Source organism: Bubalus kerabau, chromosome 11, assembly GCF_029407905.1.
Source record: "Bubalus kerabau isolate K-KA32 ecotype Philippines breed swamp buffalo chromosome 11, PCC_UOA_SB_1v2, whole genome shotgun sequence".
Lineage (NCBI taxonomy): Eukaryota > Metazoa > Chordata > Mammalia > Artiodactyla > Bovidae > Bubalus > Bubalus kerabau.
Window position 1 is genome coordinate 18,978,798 of NC_073634.1, and position 12,467 is coordinate 18,991,264.

General features: G+C 42.1%; 1 long non-coding RNA gene across 3 annotated transcripts in view; it reads right to left on the minus strand.

Moving 5' to 3' along the window:
- Positions 1 to 1,714: 1,714 nt before the first annotated feature.
- The window catches only part of LOC129622905 (uncharacterized), a 33,746-nt gene continuing 22,993 nt past the window's right edge, over positions 1,715 to 12,467 (minus strand). For 2 of the 3 annotated variants that reach the window (XR_008700179.1, XR_008700177.1), the window contains exon 3: positions 9,214 to 9,697. This is a non-coding gene — a long non-coding RNA (uncharacterized LOC129622905). Of the gene's footprint in view, positions 3,690 to 9,213; positions 9,698 to 12,467 lie in introns of those variants that run through there. The other variant, XR_008700178.1, reaches the window with a different exon arrangement.

The following is a 12,467-nucleotide window of genomic DNA, read 5'->3' on the forward strand; positions in this document are numbered from 1 at the left end:
AGTATTGAAAGCTGTAGCCCCAGCAAACAAACAAGAAAAAGAAGTAAAAGGTATCTAAATTGGGAGAGAAGAGGTAAAGCTGTCACTATATGCAGATGACATGATACTATATATAGAAAATCCTATAGACTCTACACAGAATCTACTAGGACTGATAAATGAATTCAGCAAAGTATGGGATACAAGATTAACATTCAGAAATCAGTTGCATTTCTTTATACTAACAATGAAACATCAGAGAATTTTTAAAAAATCTTTTGAAATCACCAAGGAATAAATGTGTAAAAGGACGTGAAACACTTACATGCTGAGAACTATAAAACATTAATAATGGAAATTAAAGAGGATTCAAAGAAATGGTAAGATATCCCATGCACTTCAACTGGAAGAATTAATATTGTTAAAATGGCTTTACTATTCAAAGCAATCTACAGATGTAATGCAATCCATATCAAATTCTCCCTTCTGGAGAAGGGAATGGCAATCCACTCCAATATTTTTGCCTGGAGAATCCCATGGACAGAAGAGCCTGGTGGGCTACAGTCCACAGGGTTGCGAAGAGTTGGACACAATTGAGCAACTAACACGACTACTACTACTCTTATCAAATTAACTGACATTTTTCACAGAACTAGAATAAATAATCCAAAATTTATATGGAACCATAAAAGACCCAGAATTGCCCAAGCAATCCTGAGGGAAAAAAGGCAAAGCAGGAGGCATAACCCTCCCACACTTCAGGCAATACTACAAAACTACAGTAATCAGAACAGTGTGCTACTGGGACAAAAACAGACATACAGATCAATGGAACAGAACAGAGGGCCCAGGATTAAGCCACACTCCTATGGTCAATTAATCTTTAACACAGTAGGCAATAATATAAAATTGAAAAAGTGAAAGTGAAGTCACTCAGTCATGTCTGACTCTTTGCGACCCCATGGACTGAAGCCTACCACATTCCTCTCTCCATGGGATTTTCCAGGCAAGAGTACTGGAATGGGGTGCCATTGCCTTCTCCAGGAGATCTTCCTGACCCAGGGATTGAACCTGGGTCTCCCCCATTGTAGGCAGATGCTTTTACCGTCTGAGCCACCAGGGAAGCTGGGCAAGTATTTTCAGCAAATAGTGCTGGGAAAGTTGGAGAGCTGGATCTAAATCAATGAAGTTAGAACACACCCTCACACCATGCACATAAACAAACTCAAAATGGCTTAAAGACTTGAACATGACATGACACCATAAAACTCCTAGAAGAAAGCATAAGTAAAACATTCTCTGACATAAATCATACCAATGTTGTCTTAGGTCAGCCTTCCAAGGTAACAGAAGTAAAAAAAACCAAGCCAATGGGACCTAATCATACTTACAAGCATTTACAGGTCAGAGGAAACCATTAACAAAATGAAAAGACAACCTATGAAATGGGAGAAAATATTTGCAAGTGAAAGTCTCTCACATTCGACTCTCTGCAACCCCATGGAATTTGCAATCCATGGAATTCTCCAGGCCAGAATACTGGAGTTGGTAGTCTTTCCTTTCTCCAGGGGATCTTCCCAACCCAGGGATCGAACCCAGGTCTCCCACACTGCAGGGGATTCTTTACCAGCTGAGCCACAAGGGAAGCCCAAGAATACTGGAGTGGGTAGCCCATCCCTTCGCCAGAGGATCTTCCCAATCTAGGAATTGAACTGGGGTCTCCTGCATTGCCAGAGAAGGCAATGGCACCCCACTCCAGTACTCTTGCCTGGAAAATCCCATGGACGGAGGAGCCTGGTAGGCGGCAGTCCATGGGGTCGTGAAGAGTCGGACATGACTGAGCGACTTCACTTTCACTTTTCACTTTCATGCATTGGAGAAGGAAATGGCAACCCACTCCAGTATTCTTGCCTGGAGAATCCCAGGGACGGGGGAGCCTGGTGGGCTGCCATCTATGGGATCGCACAGAGTTGGACACGACTGAAGTGACTTAGCAGCTCCTTCATTGCAGGCAGATTCTTTACCATCTGCGCTATCAGGGAAGCCCAATTTGCAAGTGAGGATACCAACAAAGGTTTAATCTTCAAAATATACAAACAGCTCATACAATTCAACAGAAAAACCAAATAATCCAATTGAAAAATGAACAGATCTAAACAAGGCATTTCTCCAAAGAAGACATATAGATGGCCAGTAGGCACCTGAAAAGACGCTCAACATCAATAATTATTAGAGAAATGCAAATCAAAACTACAATGAGGTACTACCTCATACCAGTCAGAATGCCATCATTAAAAAGTCTATGAATAATAAATGCTGGAGAGGTCATGGAAAAAAAGGGAACCCTCCTACACTGTTGGTGGGAATGTAAATTGTTGCAGCCACTATGGAAAACAGTATGGAGGTTTCTCAGAAAACTAAAATTACCATATGATCCAGCAGTGCCATTCCTGGGCATATATCTGGACAAAACTGTAATTCAAAAAGACACATGCACCCCTATATTCACAGCAGCACTGTTCACAAATAGTCAAGACAGGGAAACCACCTAAATAAATGTCCATTGCCAGATGAATAGATAAGAAGATGTGGTATATACAGTACAATACTACTCAGCCATAAAAAAGAATGAAAGAATGCCATTTGCTGCAACATGAATGCAACTCGAGATTATCATACTAAGTCAGAAAGAGAAAGACAAATATGACGTGATAAAATTTATATGTGGACTGTAAAATATGGCACAAATGAACCTATCTACAAAACAGAAATTGATTCATAGACATAGAATTGTGGCTGCCAAGGGGGAAGGAAAGAAGGAGGGGGTAGACTGGGAGGTTTGGGTTAGCAGATGCAAACTATTAGAGTGAATAAAGAACGAGGTCCTACTGTACATCACAGGGAACCATATCTAATCTCCTGAGATAAACCATAACGGGAAAAGAATATATATGTATATAACTGAGTCACTTTGTACAGCAGAAATTAGCACAACATTGTAAATCAACTATACTTCAATTAAATAAGTAAATAAATGAAATGTCCATGTCCTAACCCCTGGAACCTGTGAATGTTACCGCATATGTCAAAAGGGAATTAAGATTAGTAATCAGCTGGCCTTAAAGTAGAGATTATTTAGATGGCCCCCCTGTAACTACAAGAATGGAAGGAAAAGGTGGCAGAATAGGAGCATCAAGGGGATGAATGACTATCAGTTCAGTTTGTTCGCTCAGTTGTGTCTGACTCTTTGCGACCCCATGAATCGCAGCACGCCAGGCCTCCCTGTCCATCACCAACTCCCGGAGTTCACTCAGACTCACATCCATCGAGTCAGTGATGCCATCCAGCCATCTCATCCTCTGTCGTCCCCTTCTCCTCCTGCCCCCAATCCCTCTCAGCATCAGAGTCTTTTCCAGTGAGTCAATTCTTTGCATGAGGTGGCCAAAGTACTGGAGTTTCAGCTTTAGCATCATTCCTTCCAAAGAAATCCCAGGGCTGATCTCCTTCAGAATGGACTGGTTGGATCTCCTTGCAGTCCAAGGGACTCTCAAGAGTCTTCTCTAACACCACAGTTCAAAAGCATCAATTCTGCAGCGCTCAGCTATAGAAGAAGTCAAATGGGACATGAGACTGCCTGCCACTGGTAGCTTTGAAGATGGGGTAAAGCCGGGAGACACCAGGAGCCAAAGAATGTGGATAGCCTCAAGCAGCTGAAAAAGGCAAGGTGCAGTTATTGTCATCTGGAGCCTCCAGAATGCTATGCTGCAGATACCTTGATTTTAGTCTAGTGAAGCTTGCGTCAACCTCTAACCTGTATCACTGTAAGATAACAAATGTGTTGTTTGAAGCCACTTAAGTTTGTGGTTATTTGTTGCAGCAGCACTGGAAAGCTAAAACAATACCCCAGCATCATAGAATGTACCTATCAACAGTTTTCAACTAACATTTATACAGGAAAAATGTATATCCCCCACAATTCAATATAGCATTTTAAATGATGTTGGCACAGTCTTCAATTATATTCCAAATACAGTAGTTGGAATCACAGATGTTTGAAGTGCCCAAACAGTACCAACTAAGTGGATGTGCCCTAGGACATCACCAACACCGAAAGGCCTGGCACGCTGTACTCAGTGTGACCAGCCACAGCTCCTGTGCTGCTCTTGAATGCATTTCCACAGTGTTTCCCATGGCCATCGAGCTATTGTTTTCTCCTAGTGATACGGAGTGACAAGACTGAACACATGTCCAGTTGTGGAAAAGGAACCCACATGAGTGGGTCACAACAGAACTCATTAGAAAGACCCTGATGCTGGGAGGGATTGGGGGCAGGAGGAGAAGGGGACGACAGAGGACGAGATGGCTGGATGGCATCACCAACTCGATGGACACTGAGTTTGAGTGAACTCCGGGAGTTGGTGATGGACAGGGAGGCCTGGCGTGCTGCAATTCATGGGGTCGCAAAGAGTCGGGCACGACTGAGCGACTGAACTTGAACTGAAGGAAACTTCATTGATGATCAAGGTGTTTTAAGCATAATACATTCTAGCATCACTACATTGTGTTTTATTTCTAGGAAAGTGGGGGATTTTGGCTGCATGCATTCATGATAAGTCACTTTAGTTGTGTCTAAGTCTTTGTGGCCCTATGGATTGTAGCCTCCCAGGTTCCTCTGTCCGTGGGATTCTTCAGGCAAGAATAATGGAGTGGGTGGCCATGCCCTTCTCCAGGGAATCTTCCCAACCCAGGGATCAAATTGTCTCTCTTAAATCTCCTGCATTGGCAAGCAGGTTCTTTACCACCAGCGCCACCTGAGAAACCTATTTTAGCTGCAGTGCATCAAATTCTTTTAGCATTTTCACACAGAAACTTTAATTTTTCACAGATAACTGAGAGTAAGCAGGAGATGCCTATATATGTGATTAAGATACATAGACAAAATAGAAGTTACAGTTCAAGCTAAGTTTTTTACAGTCCTAGAAGGAAATTTTCTGTACTATATATGATTCTTTTAGCTCTTTTCAGTAGTTATTACAGTTTTACTTTTAGAGCCCAGTTGTCCTCCAAGTCTCAAGTTTTGGGATTCTGTGGCTGTCCTCCTATTTCATCAGCCATGAAGAGACAGGCATGCAGCAAGTGCCTTCTAGTCCAATTTTATGTAGCCCATTATGCTAATATATGTGTTTTCCAACTGCCTGAATAAGAGGTCTCTTCCTCTGTCCATCCACAGGACTGTTTCTGTAGCATAAAATACTAGCAATCAGTAACATTCTATACTTTTGGCATAAAAATCAAATACTGCTCCAAAACTAGGCCTGGCTATCTAATTTAAGCCTATGCAACTTGAATTTACATTCTTGAACTCTTCCATGTTAGTTGAAATGAGCACTAAGTACAAATCCAGCAAAGCAAACCCTTAAATACATCAACTTTTTTTTTTTGTACAACTTTATCATGTCTCTAAAAAAATGTTTATAGATTCAAAAGAATGCCATAATTTAGATGTAGTGTTTTCACACACAAGAGACTATTTTCTACTCTAACATGTATTTGAATTCTCCTGGTATATTTTAATGTTCTCATGTTGGCAGAAACAACTCTAAATGTAAAAAAAATGAGGTTCATGAACATTTCAGTTAGGTCAACAGTGCAAGAAGACAGTTAATGCCACATGACTGTTAATGCCATGTGCCCCCCTTTGTGGGGAGAAACCATAACCAGGGGTTTAGGAATTGCTCTAATAAGTGCAGCACTAAAGCACTTTCTAAGCATCTCAACTCTCAAACAAGAATTATGTAAATATATGTTCTAAGAAGGCAATGGCACCCCACTCCAGTACTCTTGCCTGGAAAATCCCATGGACGGAGGAGCCTGGTAGGCTGCAGTCCATGGGGTCGCAAAGAGTTGGACATGACTGAGCGACTTCACTTTCCCTTTTCACTTTTATGCGTTGGAGAAGGAAATGGCAACCCACTCCAGTGTTCTTGCCTGGAGATCCCAAGGACAGGGGAGCCTGGTGGGCTGCCATCTATGGGGTCGCACAGAGTCGGACACGAATGAAGTGACTTAGCAATAGCAAACATATATTAGAGCACCTAAGATTTACTACTCAAACCTCTGGCAAGAAGAGAGGAAAGATTCTAGTCAATCTGGGGACAAAATGGTGGAAGAGAAAGACCTCACCTCACCTCCAATTTTAGTGAAAACACTAAAATCACAACTGCTGAACAATGATGCATTGACAATAAAGGACTGGCACCTACCAAAAAAGATATTCTTCCAAAGACAAAGGAGAAGTCACAGTGAGATGGTAGAAGGCAATATTATATTAAATATCATATTATATTTATGATATAATCTTATACCCACCACTTGGGCAACCCAGAAACTGGAAAATAATTCTATTGCAGAAATTCTCACAGAAGTGAAAGTTCTGAGCCCCACATCAGGCTCTGCAGTCTAGGGGTCTGATATTGGGAGAAGGAGCCCCAAGAACATTTGGCTTTGAAGGCCAGCAGGGTTTGATAACAGGAGCTCCACAGGAGGAGGAGAAAGAGAAATGTCATTCTTGGAGGGCACACACAAGCCTTTATGTGCACTGGGACCCAAGGGAAAAAGCAGTGACTTCACAGGGGCCTGGGCCAGACCTACCTGCTGGTCTTTGAGGGTCTCCTGGGGAGCTAAGCGCAGCTGTGGCTCACTGCAGGGACAAGGGCACTAGTGGAAGAGTTACTGGGTAATCACTGGGATGGTCCCTCCATGGATCACATCCTAGGGGTAGTGAAGGGGCTTGCATAACTCAGTGAAGCTATGAGTCATGCCGTGCAAGGCCACTCAAGGTGGACGGGTCATAGTGAAGAGTTCTGACAAAATATGGTCCACTGGAGAGGGAAATAGCAAACCACTCCAGTATTCTTGCTGTAAGAATCCCATGAATCGTATGAAAAGGCAAAAAGATATGACACCAGAAGATAAATCCCTCAGGTCAGAAGGTATCTGATATGCTACTGGGGAAGAGTTGAGGGCAATTACTAATAGCTCCAGAAAGAATGAAGCAGCTAGGCCAAAGCAGAGATGATGTTCAGTTGTGAATGTGTCTGGTAGTGAGAATAATGTCCAATACTGTAAAGAACAATATTGCATAGGATCCTGGAATGTTAGGTCCATGTATCAAAGTAAATTGGATGTGGTCAAGCCACGGGCTTTCCCAGGTGGTACTAGTGGTAAAGAACTCACCTGCCAGTGCAGGTAGACATAAGAGATGCAGGTTCGATCCCTGGGTGAGCTTATTTTGTTCCATCTCCCAGAAACCCAATTTTCATCCTACCTCTTTTGTAGACTGATGGGTTTTACATTGCAGTACCTGACTCACTGGACTATAAAGAAAGTTGGACTGTAAAGAAAGCTGAGCACCAAAGAATTGATGCTTTTGAACTGTGGTGTTGGAGAAGACCCTTGAGAGTCCCTTGGACTGCAAGGAAATCCAACCAGTCTGTCCTGAAGGAAATCAGTTCAAATGTTCATTGGAAGGACTGATGCTGAAGCTGAAACTACAATACTTTGGCCACCTGATGTGAAGAACTGACTCACTGGAAAAGACCCTGATGCTGGGAAAGATTGAAGGCAGGAGGAGAAGGGGACAATGGAAGATGAGATGGTTGGATGGCATCACCGATGCTATGGACATGAGTTTGAGTAAGCTCTGGGAGTTGGTAATGGACAGGGAGGCCTGGCATGCTGCAGTCCATAGGGCCGCAAAGAGTCGGACATGACTGAGCAACTGAACTGAGTCCTAGATGGCAGACAAGTCAACTTCAACTGGACCTTGATTCTCAATCAGCAAGCCAAATGACATACCCAGAGGTGCCATGACAGTTCCAAGGCAGGGTCAAAAGACTAAAAAGTGGGTGGTGGCCCAATTCCTGGAAACCTCCACCCCTTCCCCAAAATAGTTGGAATAATCCTTCCACTAATTAGCCTATGAAATTACCCAACCCATAAAAACTAACCACGCCACACTTCCCAGCTGCAGCACTCACCCTCTGCAATGGCCCACACTCTGTCTGTGGAGTGTGTTTCTCTCTAAATAAATCTATTTCTTAGCTATCACTTTGTCTCTCACTGAATTCTTTCTGGGATAAGACATCAAGAACCTGCACTTCATTAGGTTCTGAAACTAGGTACCGTGGGTTTTGGCTGGGTTGAAGTCCCAGCACATGGGTTCAGGTCCCAGTCTGAGGTAAACAGTTTCATATCCCTGACACAGGAGTTTCTGCAAGAAGTACAAAACCAGTTGTTCTTATAACCTCTAGAATGCCACTGGTTAAAACCTAGGGAAGATGCTCAAAGGTATTTATAGATACATTGACAAAATGGGAAGCCATAGATCTGACTAAACTAAGCATAGCTAATATTCAGAACCTGATAGGAATGTCAGAAGAAGCCTTCTCAACTAAATGAGGAAAAGTAAGACTTTGCAACATAAGTAAATGGGTCCTTGAATATCATTGAGGTAGTCTCCCAATTCTTTGGGAAAAAAACCAAACCTGTCCTTTGTTTACAAATGTAGTATTTACATGACCAGAAGTGTGTCTCCAAAACTAATCCAAAACCCACCAATCCTTCTACCACTCCCAAAACTTTCTCAATTAATCTCAAGAGGCTTGTAAGTATTAAACAAAGGGAAAACAAGTCATCCTAGAAAAAGCCTACATGTATCTTTGAGATGCAAACGTCCTGTCTGGTCTTCAAAAGAACCCTCATCTCTGCTGTCCTTCTAAAATGCAAATTTTAAAAAGAAGGTAAAATAAAACTTGACTTGTTTTCCATAAATATTAGTTTAAGAGGCTTTGGCCATCTCAGTACATAAGTATGGTTATAATTTTTAGGGTTTCAAAAATATAAAAATATTTTTGGCTTAAATATTTTTGCCAAAAAAAATTTTTGGCTAAAAAAATATTACTGGCTTAAATCTGTGTTTTCCAGTGTTAAAAAAAACCTTCTCCTTAAACTAATTATGACTTAGAGTAATTTGGTAAATTATACCTCTGTAAGCAGAATTTAAACATTTATTTTTTTCTCTACCTAGTTGATCCTGCCAGTGGCATATGCTTATCTCAAAGCCACACATGTCCAAGTACGCACAGCTGGTACAGTGAAACCGCAGATAGGTCATTAAATCAGTTATGGCTCCTTTGATCACTCAATTATTACAACTGGATTACCACCAGTTATACTAATCATTGTTTTAATTTGTTCTTTGTTTCCAAACATTGCTTTGTTATCTCCCTGCTGCACTGTGCTTTTGTCAGTGTTACAAGCTATATTACATACAGCCTGCCTAATTTATGAGTGTTGTTTCTTACAGTACCCAGCATGTAACCAAGCCTCCAATAAAACCTCTATGGCTAAACATCTTGAGGAAATAGATCACATTTACAACATAAGATAATTGTAATAGTGTGATTCTCGGTATGGGAAGAGCTTCTCCATCTTTGGCTGCAAAGAACATAATCAATCTGATTTCGGTGTTGACCATCTGGTGATGTCCATGTGTAGAGTCTTCTCTTGTGTTGTTGAAAGAGGGTGTTTGCTATGACCAGTGCATTTTCTTGGAAAAAGTCTATTAGTCTTTGCCCTGCTTCATTCCGTATACCAAGGCCAAATTTGCCTGTTACTCCAGGTGTTTCTTGACGTCCTACTTTTGCATTCCAGTCCCCTATAAGGAAAAGGACATCTTTTTTGGGTGTTAATTCTAAAAGGTCTTGTAAGTCTTCATAGAACCGTTCAACTTCAGCTTCTTCAGCGTTGCTGGTTGGGGCACAGACTTCAATTACTGTGATATTGAATGGTTTGCCATTCTTCAAAGATGGAGAGGCTCTATACAGTCAACAAAAACAAGACCAGGAGCTGACTGTGGCTCAGATCATGAACTCCTTATTGCCAAATTCAGACTGAAATTGAAGAAAGTAGGGAAAACTACTAGACCATTCAGGTATGACCTAAATCAAATCCCTTATGATTATACAGTGGAAGAGAGAAATAGATTTAAGGGACTAGATCTGATAGATAGAGTGCCTGATGAACTATGGATGGAGGTTTGTGACATTGTACAGGAGACAGGGATCAAGACCATCCCCATGGAAAAGAAATGCAAAAAAGCAAAATGGCTGTCTGAGGAGGCCTTACAATTAGCTGAGAAAAGAAGAGAAGTGAAAAGCAAAGCAGAAAAGGAAAGATATCCACATTTGAATGCAGAGTTCCAAAGAATAGCAAGGAGAGATAAGAAAGCCTTCTTCAGTGATCAATGCAAAGAAATAGAGGAAAACAACAGAATGGGAAAGACTAGGGATCTCTTCAAGAAAATCAGAGATACCAAGGGAACATTTCATGCAAAGATGGGCTCAATAAAGGACAGAAACGGTATGGACCTAACAGAAGCAGAAGATATTAAGAAGAGGTGGCAAGAATACACAGAAGAACTGTACAAAAAAGATCTTCACGACCAAGATAATCACGATGGTGTGATCACTGACCTAGAGCCAGACATCCTGGAATGTGCATTCAAGTGGGCCTTCGAAAGCATCACTACGAACAAAGCTAGTGGAGGTGATGGAATTCTAGTTAAGCTATTTCAAATCCTGAAAGATGATGCTGTGAAAGTGCTGCACTCACTATGTCAGCCAATTTGGAAAACTCAGCAGTGGCCACAGGACTGGAAAAGGTCAGTTTTCATTCCAGTCCCAAAGAAAGGCAATGCCAAAGAATGCTCAAACTACTGCACAATTGCACTCATCTCACACACTAGTAAAGTAATGCTCAAAATTCTCCAAGCCAGGCTTCAGCAATATGTGAACTGTGAACTTGCAGATGTTCAAGCTGGTTTCAAATTTCCAACATCTGCTGGATCATGGAAAAAGCAAGAGAGTTCCAGAAAAACATCTATTTCTGCTTTATTGACTATGCCAAAGCCTTTGATTGTGTGTACCACAATAAACTGTGGAAAATTCTGAAAGAGATGGGAATACCAGACCACCTGACCTGCCTCTTGAGAAACCTATATGCAGGTCAGGAAGCAACAGTTAGAACTGGACATGGAACAACAGGCTGGTTCCAAATAGGAAAAGGAGGACGTCAAGGCTGTATACTGTCACCCTGCTTATTTAACTTATATGCAGAGTACATCATGAGAAACGCTGGGCTGGAAGAAGCACAAGCTGGAATCAAGATTTCCGGGAGAAATATCAATAACCTCAGATATGCAGATGACACCACCCTTATGGCAGAAAGTGAAGAGGAACTAAAAAGCCTCTTGAAGAAAGTGAAAGAGGAGAGTGAAAAAGTTGGCTTAAAGCTCAACATTCAGAAAATGAAGATCATGGCATCTGATGCCATCACTTCATGGGAAATAGATGGGGAAACAGTGTCAGACTATTTTTGGGGGCTCCAAAATCACTGCAGATGGTGACTGCAGCCATGAAATTAAAAGATGCTTACTCCTTGGAAGGAAAGTTATGACCAACCTAGATAGCATATTAAAAAGCAGAGACATTACTTTGCCAACAAAGGTCCGTCTAGTCAAGGCTATGGTTTTTCCTGTGGTCATGTATGGATGTAAGAATTGGACTGTGAAGAAAGCTGAGCACTGAAGAATTGATGCTTTTGAACTGTGGTGTTGGAGAAGACTCTTGAGAGTCCCTTGGACTGCAAGGAGATGCAACCAGTCCATTCTGAAGGAGATCAGCCCTGGGATTTCTTTGGAAGGAATGATGCTAAAGCTGAGACTCCAGTACTTTGGCCACCTGATGTGAAGAGTTGACTCATTGGAAAAGACTCTGATGCTGGGAGGGATTGGGGGCAGGAGGAGAAGGGGACAACAGAGGATGAGATGGCTGGATGGCATCACTGACTCAATGGATGTGAGTCTGAGTGAACTCCGGGAGTCGGTGATGGACAGGGAGGCCTGGCGTGCTGCAATTCATGGGGTCGCAAAGAGTCGGACACGACTGACCAATTGAACTGAACTGAACTGAGGTATGGGAAGAGTCAACAAGGGAAAATGTGTCCTGGATCACAGACAAGATCCAAAGAATTTTAATTATTGATAGGAGTCTAATCCAAAACTTAGCACCTGGAGTGGCATATCAAAATTTTTCTCCTGATCTGGGATCAACCTCCCAGTGCCGTGGGACAAAATATGATCATGAAACGTCTCCCAAATCTTGGTTAAATTTCTTACTGAGAGGACAGGATCTGAGGTAGCCCTCTGACATGAGCCAGTGAGCCCTGAGGAAACTCAAGGAGAAAAGTACCTGCTATCCAGCAGCCATCAGACTACTGCTGCTCCCTATGGTGAGCCCTGAGGAAACTTGGGATACAGGCCCCAGATAGCAGAGGTGCATATCAAGGAAATGATTTCAGTAATCCCAGATTCTTAGATCTTCCCGTACATAGAAAAGCACTGAATTCCTTAACTTGAGGTATTGCCT